This window comes from Aethalodelphis obliquidens, unplaced genomic scaffold (genome assembly GCF_003676395.1).
Source record: "Aethalodelphis obliquidens isolate GAN/ISIS:26980383/991018 unplaced genomic scaffold, ASM367639v1 scaffold16, whole genome shotgun sequence".
NCBI classification, from domain to species: domain Eukaryota; kingdom Metazoa; phylum Chordata; class Mammalia; order Artiodactyla; family Delphinidae; genus Aethalodelphis; species Aethalodelphis obliquidens.
Window position 1 is genome coordinate 33560697 of NW_020837960.1, and position 12087 is coordinate 33572783.

The 12087-nt window shown below is 54.3% G+C and overlaps 1 long non-coding RNA gene across 2 annotated transcripts; it reads left to right on the forward strand.

Moving 5' to 3' along the window:
- Positions 1–6030: 6030 nt before the first annotated feature.
- LOC113625792 (uncharacterized) lies at positions 6031–10738 on the forward strand. 2 transcript variants are annotated; one of them, XR_003434867.1, is made up of 3 exons: positions 6031–6531; positions 6616–8678; positions 10005–10738. It is a non-coding gene; the product is annotated as an uncharacterized LOC113625792 (long non-coding RNA). The 2 variants fall into 2 exon arrangements; XR_003434866.1 differs by having other exon boundaries at positions 6031–8678.
- The last annotated feature ends 1349 nt before the right edge of the window (positions 10739–12087 follow it).

Genomic DNA, 12087 nt, shown 5'->3' on the forward strand with positions numbered 1-12087 from the left:
CAGTAGATGCAGCACGCGGGCTCAGTAGTTGTGGCTTGTGGCCTCAGTAGTTGTGGCTCGCGGGCTCTAGAGCACAGGCTCAGTAGTTGTGGCGCACAGGCTTAGTTGCTCTGCGGCATGTGGGATCTTCCCGGACTGGGGCACGAACCCGTGTCCCCTGCATCGGCAGGTGGACTCTCAACCACTGCGCCACCGGGGAAGCCCTTGTCGCAGTTTTTTATCTGTAGCATTTCTTTTGGTGCGTTCTTAGATTTCCATGTCTCTGCTTACACTGCCCACCTGCCCCTGTCTGCTGTCTGTTGATCCACTGGAGAACTTCCTTAGCGTATTTTCCACATTTGTCTTAAATTCCCAGTCTGATAACTCCAACATCCCTGCCACGGCTGAGTCTGGTTTTAACGACGCTCTGTCTCTTCGGACTGTGTGTTCTGCCTTTCGTATGGCTTGTGGTTTTCTCCCGATAGCTGGGCACGATGTCCTGGGTAAGAGGACCTGCTGTCAAGGAGCCTTCAGTGCTGTGGTGGTGAGTGGGGAGGGCTGCCACCGCAGGCCCAGGGTGAGTCTGTGTCTCTGGGGAGCCCGAGCCTCTGCATCACCACCTTCACACGTGCGTCAGGTCCCTGCCCCTCAGCTGGGACAGGAGGACTGGAGCTCCCTCCGCCCAGGTCAGTGAGGCTCTGGTTACATAGTCTCCCCTGAGATCAGCCCTTGTTAAGGGGAACCAAACGCTCTGGCTTATTTCACGGTGGTTCGGAGCACGAGGGGAGTTTTCACCGAGAGGACCTGGCAGGTTCCTGGTGGCAAAGCTCAGGAAAGCCCGGTGATTCCCGCTCTGAGTGGCTCCCCTGGAGTTTGATGCAGCCGCCGCAGCTCGGGTGCGCTTACCTCTGCGTAAGTTCCCACCACGCTCCGCTCGTGGGTGAGCTGCGGTTCTCTGCTTGGTCTCTCCCATTTGGGGACAGCGGTTTCCCCTCTGACCTCACTTCGCTCACGGATCTAAGAAGAGTTGTTGGGTTTTCCATTTTCTCAGCTTTTTACCTGTTGCTGAGTGTGTAGCAGCGTTTTCAAAGCTTCTTACCTGCAGAAGCAGGACCCAGAAGGGGTCTTACTGGCTTTTTAGGAAGAATTTATCTGAACTATTTTGGTGTTTAATGGTCCCAGCTAAGGAACTGTCTCCCAGCCCTGGGCATTTCAGGCTCTGGGCCGGCTCAGCATAGATGTCTCCCACTGGTGGGGCTCATCTGGGGGAGCAGAGCTCAGGTTCCCAAGTTTTCTAGTGCTTTCTATAAAGCACCCTTAACTAGGAAATATGGCTGCAGAGGTAGGAAGTTGGGTTAAAAACTTAGATATAGGGCTTCCCTGGTGGCGCACTTGTTGAGAATCTGCCTGCTGGTACAGGGGACACGGGTTCGAGCCCTGGTCTGGGAGGATCCCACATGCCGTGGAGCAGCTAGGCCCGTGAGCCACAACTACTGAGCCTGCGTGTCCGGAGCCTATGCTCTGCAACAAGAGAGGCCGCGATAATGAGAGGCCCGCGCACTGCGATGAAGAGTGGCCCCCGCTCGCCGCAACTAGAGAAAGCCCTTGCACAGAAACGAAGACCCAACACAGCAAAAATAAATTAATTAATTAATAAACTCCTACCCCCAACATCTAAAAAAAAAAAAAAACTTAGATATAAATATGCCCCTGTGTGTATACGATGGGGTAGCACTTTCTAAATGATGGGCATGGAAGTGCCTTGGGATGTGCATGGTGTCATCGGGAGGGACACGCGTGTGGTGGTTGCCCAGGCCCCCACACGGGAGCAGGTCTCCCCGTGCACAGGTTGCAAGTCCCAGCCCCGATACTACGGATGGGTCGCCCCCGAGCTCCACTGCACAGATCTGCACCTTCACGGTCATCGTGACCACAGACCACCCGCTTCATCTTTCTAGTGCAGGAAAACAGTTTGGCTTTTGATATTTGAGGATTAAAGGAAATGGGTGTGTACGTGATTCTGTAGTTAATTGCGGCTGCAGAAGGTGGTGGGCTTGTTTGCTGCAAGGGGCCCACCTGGCTGCACCTCACCCTCTGCCTTCGGGATTCTTTGGATCCTGTGAAGTTGGGGAGCCTCTGGGGTGCCGCTCGGAGGACACACTGGCTCAACTTACTCTTCTGTAAACTGGGCCCGGGTGTTAGGAGGTGGGCTGGTCTCTGTCCCAGCATCGAACAGAGGTCGAGCTGTGTTTGCTCCCAAGCTGAGTGCAGATAGCTTTTTGCATTTTATCGTGTAATGGCCCCAGTCTCGTTTTAACGTTACAGAACTAAACCAGTTCCTCATAATCATGTACACACACACACACACACACACACACACACACACACACACACACACAATCGGGTACATCTGAAGCATGTGAGAATCTAGAACTAAATAAGAATAATTTAAATGCAATAAGGTAGCAATCTCCAGGTGAGAGTTTAGGAGAATGTATTAGTCAGGGTTCTCCAGTGAAACAGAATGGATATGATGTGTACATAGAGGAAGAGATTTATTCTAAGGAACTGATTCATGTAATTAGGGAGGCTGGTGAGTCCCAGATCTTCAGGATGGACCGGCAGCTGGAGACTCTGAGAAGAGCCTGTGTTGCCATGCCAGTCGGGAGGCGTCTGCTACAGAATTCCCTCTGACTCAGAGAAGATCGGACTTTCTGTGCTCTTCAGGCCTTCAACTGATTGGATGAGGCCCACCCACGTTACGGAAGGCAACCTGCTTTGCTCAAAGTCCATCAATTGAAATGTTAATCTCATCCGAAAACGTCCTCCCAGACACATCCAGAGTGTTCGACCCAATATCTGGCCCCGCGGCCCAGACAAGTTGACACATGAGCTTAACCGTCACCAGTACACCCGCTGTCCACCGGACACCCACACACATCCCCTTGGAGCACACGTAATCTCCGATGAAGATTAACTACAAGGCCGTGCCGCCACCTCACGTGGTACAGCCATCCTTTGTGCACCACAAACACTGAGTCTTTTCCAGAAAAGGATACAGCGTCCTTGCGTGAGGTTCAGTCTTCTCCTTGATATCATAACTTAAATACTAGGATGTAAAGTCAACACATCTTGTGTTACATGATAAGGGAACAGAAGAGAGAAGAAAACAAAGGTATGTGCTTAATATTTACACGCAACGTATTCATAACAAAACAGGACAGATACACTGAAGACAACCACAGTCCTCAGGTCTGTGACTGGTCGCGTGGCCATAGCTGGTGTTTAGAGGTGTCCTCTTTGCCCGCCCATTCCGTGGTCCCTTGGCCATAGCTGGTATTTAGAGGTGTCCTCTTTGCCCGCCCATTCCGTGGTCCCTTGGCCATAGCTGGTGTTTAGAGGTGTCCTCTTTGCCCGCCCATTCCGTGGTCCCTTGGCCCTCAGCAGGCACCTCAGCTGGTCGTGGGTCTTCACCTGGCGGGTGACGCAAACCTTTGCTCCTGAAGGGTCTGGGCCATCAGTAGTCCTGCCTCGTTGGGGTGTTGTAGTTTTCCACTGACCTTAAGCCCAGGGCCTGGCGGTGCTGAGATGCCCTAGGGATCTCCGGTGCCGCAGAATCTTCACCTCCATCTCCACTGTGGAGCTGTCATCCAATTTCCCCTTGGCGGTAGGATCAGCCCCCCCAGCCAGCAAGGAACCCCCTTCTCTGAGGGTTGATTCCGAAGCACGAGGAGCCCAAGGTGGCCAGGTGGCCGCCTCCCAGTTCAGTGGAACCGTTTTTGTGTCTCCTGGTGGAAGACTTTCTCCCTGTGGAACTAGGACCCACAGGCCCGGAGAGCATTAGGTTGCGGGGGTAGGGAGCAAAAATTCTGCTAGTGGGGCACCAGGGTGCTGGTGAGTGGCCCCACCCCTGACCCCTGGACTCAGCAGTCCCAGCTCTGGGAGCCCCACTCCGTATACCTGATGCTCGTTCAGAGCCTCCTGGAGACCCTTGGCCCAGCCCTGCAAGCTATTGCCTCCTGGCTGGCACTGTCTTCCAAAGGCCATCCTGTCGGTCCAGCAAGCCAGCTGCTTCAGGAAGGTGGGAGCATGGTAGGCCCAGTGAATTCCACGAGCATGGGCCACTGCTGCATTTCATTTGCTGTGAAGGGATTTCCCTGGTCCAAAGCAGTGCTGCCTGGAACACCGTGACGGTGGATAAGGCTTTCTGGAAGTCTATGGACCGTAGTTTGGGCATTGCATGAAGTGAAGGCAAATCCGTATCCAGAGTAAGTGTCTATTCCAGTAAGAACAAAACGCTGCGCCTTGCATGATGGAAGTGGCCCAATGTAGTCAACCTGCCACCAGGAAGCTGGTTGGTCACCCTGAGGAGTCAGTGTTGCCATAGTGGGGGCAGGCTGGCCTCTCGGTGGCGGCCACAGCCAGGCCAGCCCTGGTGAGTGGAAGTCCACGTTGCTGAGCTCACACGTGACCTCCGACTCTGCCACTGCAGCCCCCTTGTTCACGAGCCCCGGGGTGGCTGAGGAGAGAGGCCGACTGGTGTCCTCAGATCAGATCAGCCCATCGCCTGGTTACCGATCTCCTCTCCGGAGATCATCACCCTCTGGTGAGCACCCACACGGGACACACGTACCTCCATGTTTCTGCCCTTCAGAGAGGTCTACACACGTGCTTCTTCCCCAGACTTCTTTGTCGCCAATTTTCCAATCGTGTTCCTTCGGAGCTCCTGACCGTCCAGCCAAACCACTGAGCACAGTCTGTAATCACACATCTGGCCGTTTCTCCGTCCAAGCATAATGACCAGCCAGCACGCTGCTCAGCGCTACCTTCACAGGTAACCGAATACATTGGAGCGTCTGCCACAGGGCCGAGCTCTGCACCAGAGCATCTCATAACACTTGGCGGGGTTGGGGTCTTTGGCATTTTAACAATTCAGTAAGGAATGATCAAGGCCTATTCCATTGTGGACCCAGAACACTGAATACCTCCTCCAGAAGAAGTAGAATTCCTGGTGCATATAGTGGCTAGATTCTAGATAGACAGCAGAGTCATCAGCCTGATCTAATACTGCAGATAAAGAAAAGCGAGAAAACTCTAAAATCATGGAAACACAGGGGCGAGTACTTTTGTTGGCTAAACAGACATTAGGAACATGGTAGTCACCGCGGGATGAAAAGTACACATAGAGAAGAAGTTTTACCGAATGCTGTGATTTGAAAATCTCTGGAATGGAATATGGGAAGAGTGGAAGACAAAGGCAGTCATTACATTATGTAATGTTGCTTGCTTTTGCTTTTTAAAGAAGGATGTTTGTTTGACAACCTATTATGCATAAACTAAGTGAAGGGGAGGTTAAACTTTTACAAATGAAAAAGCAGCATAACCGGAAGTCCACACAAGGCCCTTCTAGTCATGATATTTAGGAACAAAGGCCTACGATCCACCAGAATCAAGAAAATGATCTGTTTACTTATAATTTATACGTCACCTATTTGCAGAAAGCATTTGGTGTAACTTAACATTAAAAAGGCCGGGACTTCCCTGGTGGCGCAGTGGTTAAGAATCCGCCTGCCAATGCAGGGGACATGGGTTCGAGCCCTGGTCCGGGAAGATCTCACATGCTGCAGAGCAACTAAACCCGTGCGCCACAACTACTGAGCCTGCGCTCGAGAGCCCGCGAGCCACAACTACTGAGTCCGTGTGCCACAACTACTGAAGCCGGCGTGCCTAGAGCCCGTGCTCCGCAACGAGAGAAGCCGCCGAAATGAGAAGCCCGCACACCGCAACAAAGAGTAGCCTCTGCTCGCCGCAACTAGAGAAAGCCCGTGGGCAGCAACAGAGACCCAACGCAGCCAAAAATAAATAAATAAATTTTAAAATAAAAAATAAAAGCATAAGGAAACGTAGTTAACACTTAAATGTGAGGTGGTCGGGTACGAGGGAAGAGATCATTGCTCCAGGGACCTCAGGCCCGTAGGGAGTTTTACTCCTGTTTCTAAGGCGAGGACAGGGCTCTTCAATTGCTTCCCAGCTTCCTTCACAAGCTCCTCCCCTTTCCCCTCGCCCCGCCTCCTCTCCCACGCGCTCTGCCTTGGAACTTCCAGTCCACGCCCAGGAAGCCACCCGCCAGCTGCATACTATCACCTCCCAAACCTGTCCCTGTCCAGGCCGACATGTCAGTGCCCAGACTCAGCAGGGCCAAGACCAGCCCCATCGTCTCCCTCTCCACCCACAGGCTTGTCCAGGCACCTGGACCACACCGCCATGATCCCCCATCGAATGAGTCACCAGGGTTTGTTCTAGCAGCGCCCACATGAGCGGCCGTCCTCCGCATTCACACTCCGCCCCAGCTCCAGAGCTCGTTTGCTCTCCTGGGACCTCACAGAAGCCTCCCGGTGGCCTTGCCTCCCGCCCTCCGCCCTCTGCCCCCTGCACGGCCCCATGGAGGTTTCCTGGAAAGTCAGGTCTGGGCACCTCAGTCCCGGCCCGGGGTCTCCCCCAGCCCCGCACGGTGAGCACGATGCTGTTCCCACGCCGAAGCGGCCTGTCTCGGTGAGCAGCTGCTCCGCCCAAGCGCGTTTTGGAGAGAATTCTGGTTTGTGTCTAACTACAGTAATTACATTCATATTGTTACAGATATTTGTCACATATTGTGTGAATCACACGGATTCTTCCAAACAGAGCAGCCGACATAGTTCACCTGCGATGGCCCAGGGCCACCACCGTGGGTCCCCACGATGGGCTGTGTTGTAACAGAGTGGGGTCCGTGGAGTTCCTCAGGCTCCCAGGCTGTTCACCTCTCCACCGAGCCCCAGTCCCATCAGAGCTGCTGCTTCCCCGTCCTCTGTTCTCACCGTCGGCCCGTTTAAACCCAATGCCATCTCCCGCATTTCTGATCTTCCGACCTTTGTGTCTGTGGATATAAACACGGCTGTGAGACCGGTGATCCTCTTTTTGCACGTAATTCTAAATCGGTGGGCTCCAGTCTGAGGACTTCTCCTCTGAATCAGAGTGCACGTGCTTCCTAACAGCCGTGCTGCTCTCCGATTACTCTTCCCCTTGTGCGGTGAATGTGATGGTGTTCTCGGAGCAGCACGATGGCTTACGAGCTTGGATGATGTGGTCTGCTCGAGGTTTGGTGAACTGACTTAGGCATTCAGCCGTGTGTCCATCAGACAACAAGAAATAAATGCAGAAACCCCAATCCGTGGCCTTGTTGTTTCCCTCTTAACCCGTGTACTCTCTCTGGAAGTTCTCCTCAAATGAACCCGAAGGCCAGTCCTCCGGGGATGCAGGGGTCCCAACCCAGGCTCCGCGGTCCCCATGCCCACCAGCACCGACAAAGTGTGCTGATCCCGATTCCTTGAGGGGTTGCCCCAATCGCGAAGGATACAGAATGGGTCAGACGTTAGGGACTGCGTAAAGAAATCAAACACCTCTCATAGAGCCTGGGTGAGGACGGAGAAAACCAGCTCAGGGCTGGCAGAAATTCCTGAGAACGTGACACTCAGCATTGAGGCCACCAGGCTTGTCACTACGGACCTTGATTGTTTTTCAAGGAGAATTTGAGGAAGGAAGAGGATCTTTCCGACATTGTAATAATTGTAGAAAGAAGCCAAAGAACTACCGTGATCGAGGGCATTTTGTCTCAAAGCCCACGTGCTCTGATGCGTGTGTGTGTGTCTGTATATCTGTATCTTCCGTCTCCTAAGGTAAGCCCTTTAAAGGTTTGTATCATCTTATAGCTCCTAACATTGTGTTCTGAATCTAAGACACTAACTAGATTTTTATTAACTGTTTCCCAGCGTATCCAGGTGATTTAAGTTCTACCTGATAAAAGGAACCATTGGATAAGAAACATCCTCTCGATGGTGTTATGTATATTTGGAAGCATGTGGTATTTGCCCAGGAAAGAAAGTGCACATCTAAGGTGCTGGGGAAAGGCTGGGTCCCCTAGTGAGCCCTGCAGTTTTGCATGTCCGGTGAAATCTGGGTTCAGCCTGGACTCAGGAGGCATCACACCACTTACTGAGTCACACACACACCCTTCTTGCGATTCCTGTGTTTTCCCAATCACCGTCTTCCCAAGCCAGATTCTGTGAGTACTAACAGCTGAAACTCACACAGCAATGTGTTCTGCCATAAAGCCCATCAACGGGGCTAGAAAAATTACTTAACGTCAGAAGTCCCAGTGTAGGGCGGACCCTGGCGGGATCTCCCGGGCTGCCCTCAGCACTAAAACAACGTGAAGCCCCTCCTCCAAAAGCAGCTGGGCTCGCCGCTCTCTCATACAGCCGTCAGCGTCTTTTAATTTTCTTCTCACCAGCCTCCAGTCCCCCCAGATAATGGCCGGATTCTTCTTGAAGGGACATTTCCGTTTGATGGATCAAATATAAAGAGAATATAAATAAGGAGATGTGGGTAAGAACACAACAGACGCCCGAACCCGACGAGCAGGAGACATTCACGTTCCGCCTTTGAAACCTGCAGCCTGGCAAAGGCCTTGAGAGAGTCTGTCTCCCAAACATACCCTCGTCTTTTGTGTTTCTTGAGCATTGATAGCGCAGGAGAAGGGCCCTCGCAGGGAACCTGGGACGTGCTGTGAGGGGACAGCCCGGTGCAGCAGAGCAAACGTGGGCTTCAGCGCCAGACAGATCTGTTCCAAGACCGGCCTCACCGAGCCCCGGGGACCGATGCAGGTAACGTGACACTTCTGAGCCTCGGTCTCCCTGTCCATACAATGGGAATACACCGCCTAACCCTGCGTGGTTAGTTTGAGGACTTGAAGGAAGGCATGGGAAGCCCCTAGAACAGCCTCTGGTACAGGCTGGCACCCAACAAGCGACCTTCTGTGATTTCACCATGTCTCTGGGACCGTGGTCCTTTTAGTGTATTTTGATCTTTCTGCGTTGGATTAGCCCGAGGGGTGAACCAAGGGAGAGAGTGACCCCTCCCAGCGCCTTTGATCTGGTCCGAGGTGGGCAGCCCGCACCGCGCACCCAAAGGCAGTTTACACGACAGTGTCCAGCGGCACAGGCCAGGGCTGGCTCCTCTGGGGTCCAGAAAGCGCGCTGGAGGGCTCTGTGTTCCCGCCGCTTCTGTGTCTGTGGAGGCGTCCTTTAGCCGCTCTGAGCCTCGTTTCTCTCTTCCATAAGGAAGGCGTGACCTGTGCGCAGAGACCCCCGAGGCCCGACGGGGAGACCGTGCAGGGGACGCGCTCCGTGCCCGCAGGCCACGCACACAGACCGGCAAGGGTCAGCCTCAGTCGGTCACTGTCCCCTCCTGGCGGCCCGTGCTTCCGCCTGCTGCCGGCCAATCCCTGACAGAGCATTAGCTGGTCATGACTGTGTTAGTGGACGTGGCCTGGCACGGCCCGCCCTGGGTGTGCCTGTGAGCCACACGTGGGCGGAGGCCGACCTGCCGCACCCGCTCCAGCGGGGCTGCGTCCTGGGGGCGACAGCAGCGCAGCCGCACAGCTCGGTTCGCGTCCCCCGTGAGCCCTGGGACACCGGGGTGACCTCTAGCCCGCCCCACCGCTCCCCCTGGCCCGCTGCCGCGGGTGCTGCAGCAAACAGAAGTCCCCGCCCTATGCGTTCCTGTCCCGCGCGGGGGGCGTCAGAGGGCCAGCAGGTGCACAGAACCACGCCGAGCACACGGGCCAGGGTGTGCGGACCCCGCAGGGCAGGGTGGGCGAGCGGCCGGGCCACCCGGGGCTTGTGAGCACCTTTTAAGCACAGCGACCGGGTAGGCCCCGTGTGGGGTGCCTGAGCGAGATCTGACAGAGGTGAGGGCTGTCTGGGGAGGCGTTTCCGCAGGGGCCGAGGCCCTGGGGCGGGACGCATCTGGCGTTGTGGAGGGGCAGCAGCGGAGCAGGTGGGCTGGGCCTCTGGGGGAGGCGAGGAGGCCGCACCAGCAACCTGGGGGCCACCTGCGGCGATGCGGGCGTCGACCCCCAGCGAGGTGGCAGCCCGCCCCCCAAAATGAAGATGCTGAGCAGGTAAGTGACGTGATCTGACTGCACACAGGACACTGGCTGCTGTGTGGAGAAAAGTCTCTAAGGGCCGAGCAGGGAGGCGTCTGGAGGTCCCGCAGGCAGACACACGGGCGGTGAGATCGCGGTGCCGGGACCACGTGGAGGCTGCGAGCAGAGGCTGCTTCTCCGTGTTTCCTGAAGGCCGAGCTGATAGGATTTGCTGACGGGTCGGTTCGGTGTGAAAGAGAAAGAAACGGTGCAGACGGGCCGGGAAAGTCGGCCCCTGGCCCTCACCGAGACAAGCCATGGGGGCACGGGGCTGAGAAGGACACGAGTCCAGGGGAGAAGCAGTCTCAGGTGGAGAGACTTCCAAGGCAGCAGGGCGAACTGGAAAATGTCCGACAGCTGGCTCTCTGCGGGGAGAGCCCTGATTTGCACCGTTTGCTTATTTCTGACGGGCAGACACTCCCACCACAGGTGAGGCCAAGCCAGCAACAATAGTGAACGTGGCGCTGGCGACAGATGTGCAGGACTGGCCCCGGAGAGCACCACGGCGGACGTGTGTGCCCGTGTGCTGCCACCAGGGAGCATGTCACCCACACGGCCGTCACGTCTCCACATGACGTGACGTTGGCCCAAGGGCTTGAGGGACCGATGTGTTCCTCTTCGTTTCATCGGTGCAAATGCAGAACCTGCAAGAGTTCAATCAGCATTCCTTGAACAGAACCGAGCTTCATTTTAATGCTGTATTCAACCACGTGAAGAGTAATGCGCATCTCGCCATCACACTGAACGCTCAGGGCAGGCTCATTCTTTATATAGTTGACGTGTGCTAGGCGCTGAAACAAGTTGTTTATTTCTATAACACTTAGTGAAATAAATCCTCCTGAGGCTGCCTGTGTAAGATCCCTTTTTATAAGTAGTCAAAATTGACCTTAAACTGAGCTGAGCGGCATAGGATTTTAGTTCTAATATCCTAATTATTTAGTAATTAATAACTTTTATATTAATCAGAAGAAGAGTATGGAAAATAAACTATTAAATAATAATAAAAAGGAAGAGAGACTTTTCTTTTCTCTTTTTTTTATAAATAGTGAGTTTCCATCAAGGCAAGGAATGAATTACAATCAAGGTCATTTCCCATCTAGCGGGTCCTTGCTGACTGATTTCAGGTAGCTCCTCTGTTCTGTCTGTCTCAACTCTTCATACTCCCAACAACTGGACCGCCAGGGGAGTCCCCATACTCTATTTTCCAAACTAAACATCAATAACCTCTAACAAGGAGGCGCTAACCAACCCCTCCCTGCCACAGACCCTGTTGCCACGTGACTGGGCCTTTCCTATCTCGTCTCACTTCCTACTCAGTGTCATCGGCTTTCCTTCATCCTAATGCTATCAAAGAAATAGTGGAAAGATGGCAGATCGAATGCATGTTTTATCTGTTCTCTTCCCCAAGCCCCATTCAAATGACCACAAAATTATGTATTTAAATGTCTAACTCCCCAAGGATAAAATCAGAGGAAAGACGGTAGCAGATGAGACCGAACCAACAAAATGTGGGAATGGAAAGTGGACGAGGGAGTGGCCAGCGCCGTCTCAGCAGCAGGGGGACAGCTGTGACCTCACTGCTGCAAGGGGGTCTGCGGTCACTTGCAAGTTCATGTCCTTGGGCCTCCAGCAGGCTCTTGCTCAGAAGAAGGGACAAGGCCGAAGGGCAGAAGGGCCCTCGCTGACAGCGCAGGCGTGCAGGACAGGCAGCTGCTGGCGCCCCGTCCCCCTTCCTCAGCTCCCTCTCTGCTGAGAACTGAGAGCTGTGGGGGGAGGGGCAGCAGTCCCTCTTGCCTGTTGCTTCTGGGGCAGGAGTAAGAGAGAGACCCACCTGCTTCAGGAGAGACAAGGCAGAGCCTCTCCCAGGACATGGAGGGAGGTGGAAGCAAAAATCCTGGAGCACCACAGGAAGGGGAGGAAAATGTTTGGGGTCCAGGATCCTACGTGTCTGCCAAGAAGTGGTCTGCAGCTGATGAGGGAGGGGCAGGAAAAGCCTATGCACGTTGGATACAGGCAGTTTGGTTACCAAGGGGACAGGAGTGGGGGTGGGAGTGGGGATCCATCCCTGAGGCCAAGGTGCGCAGGGC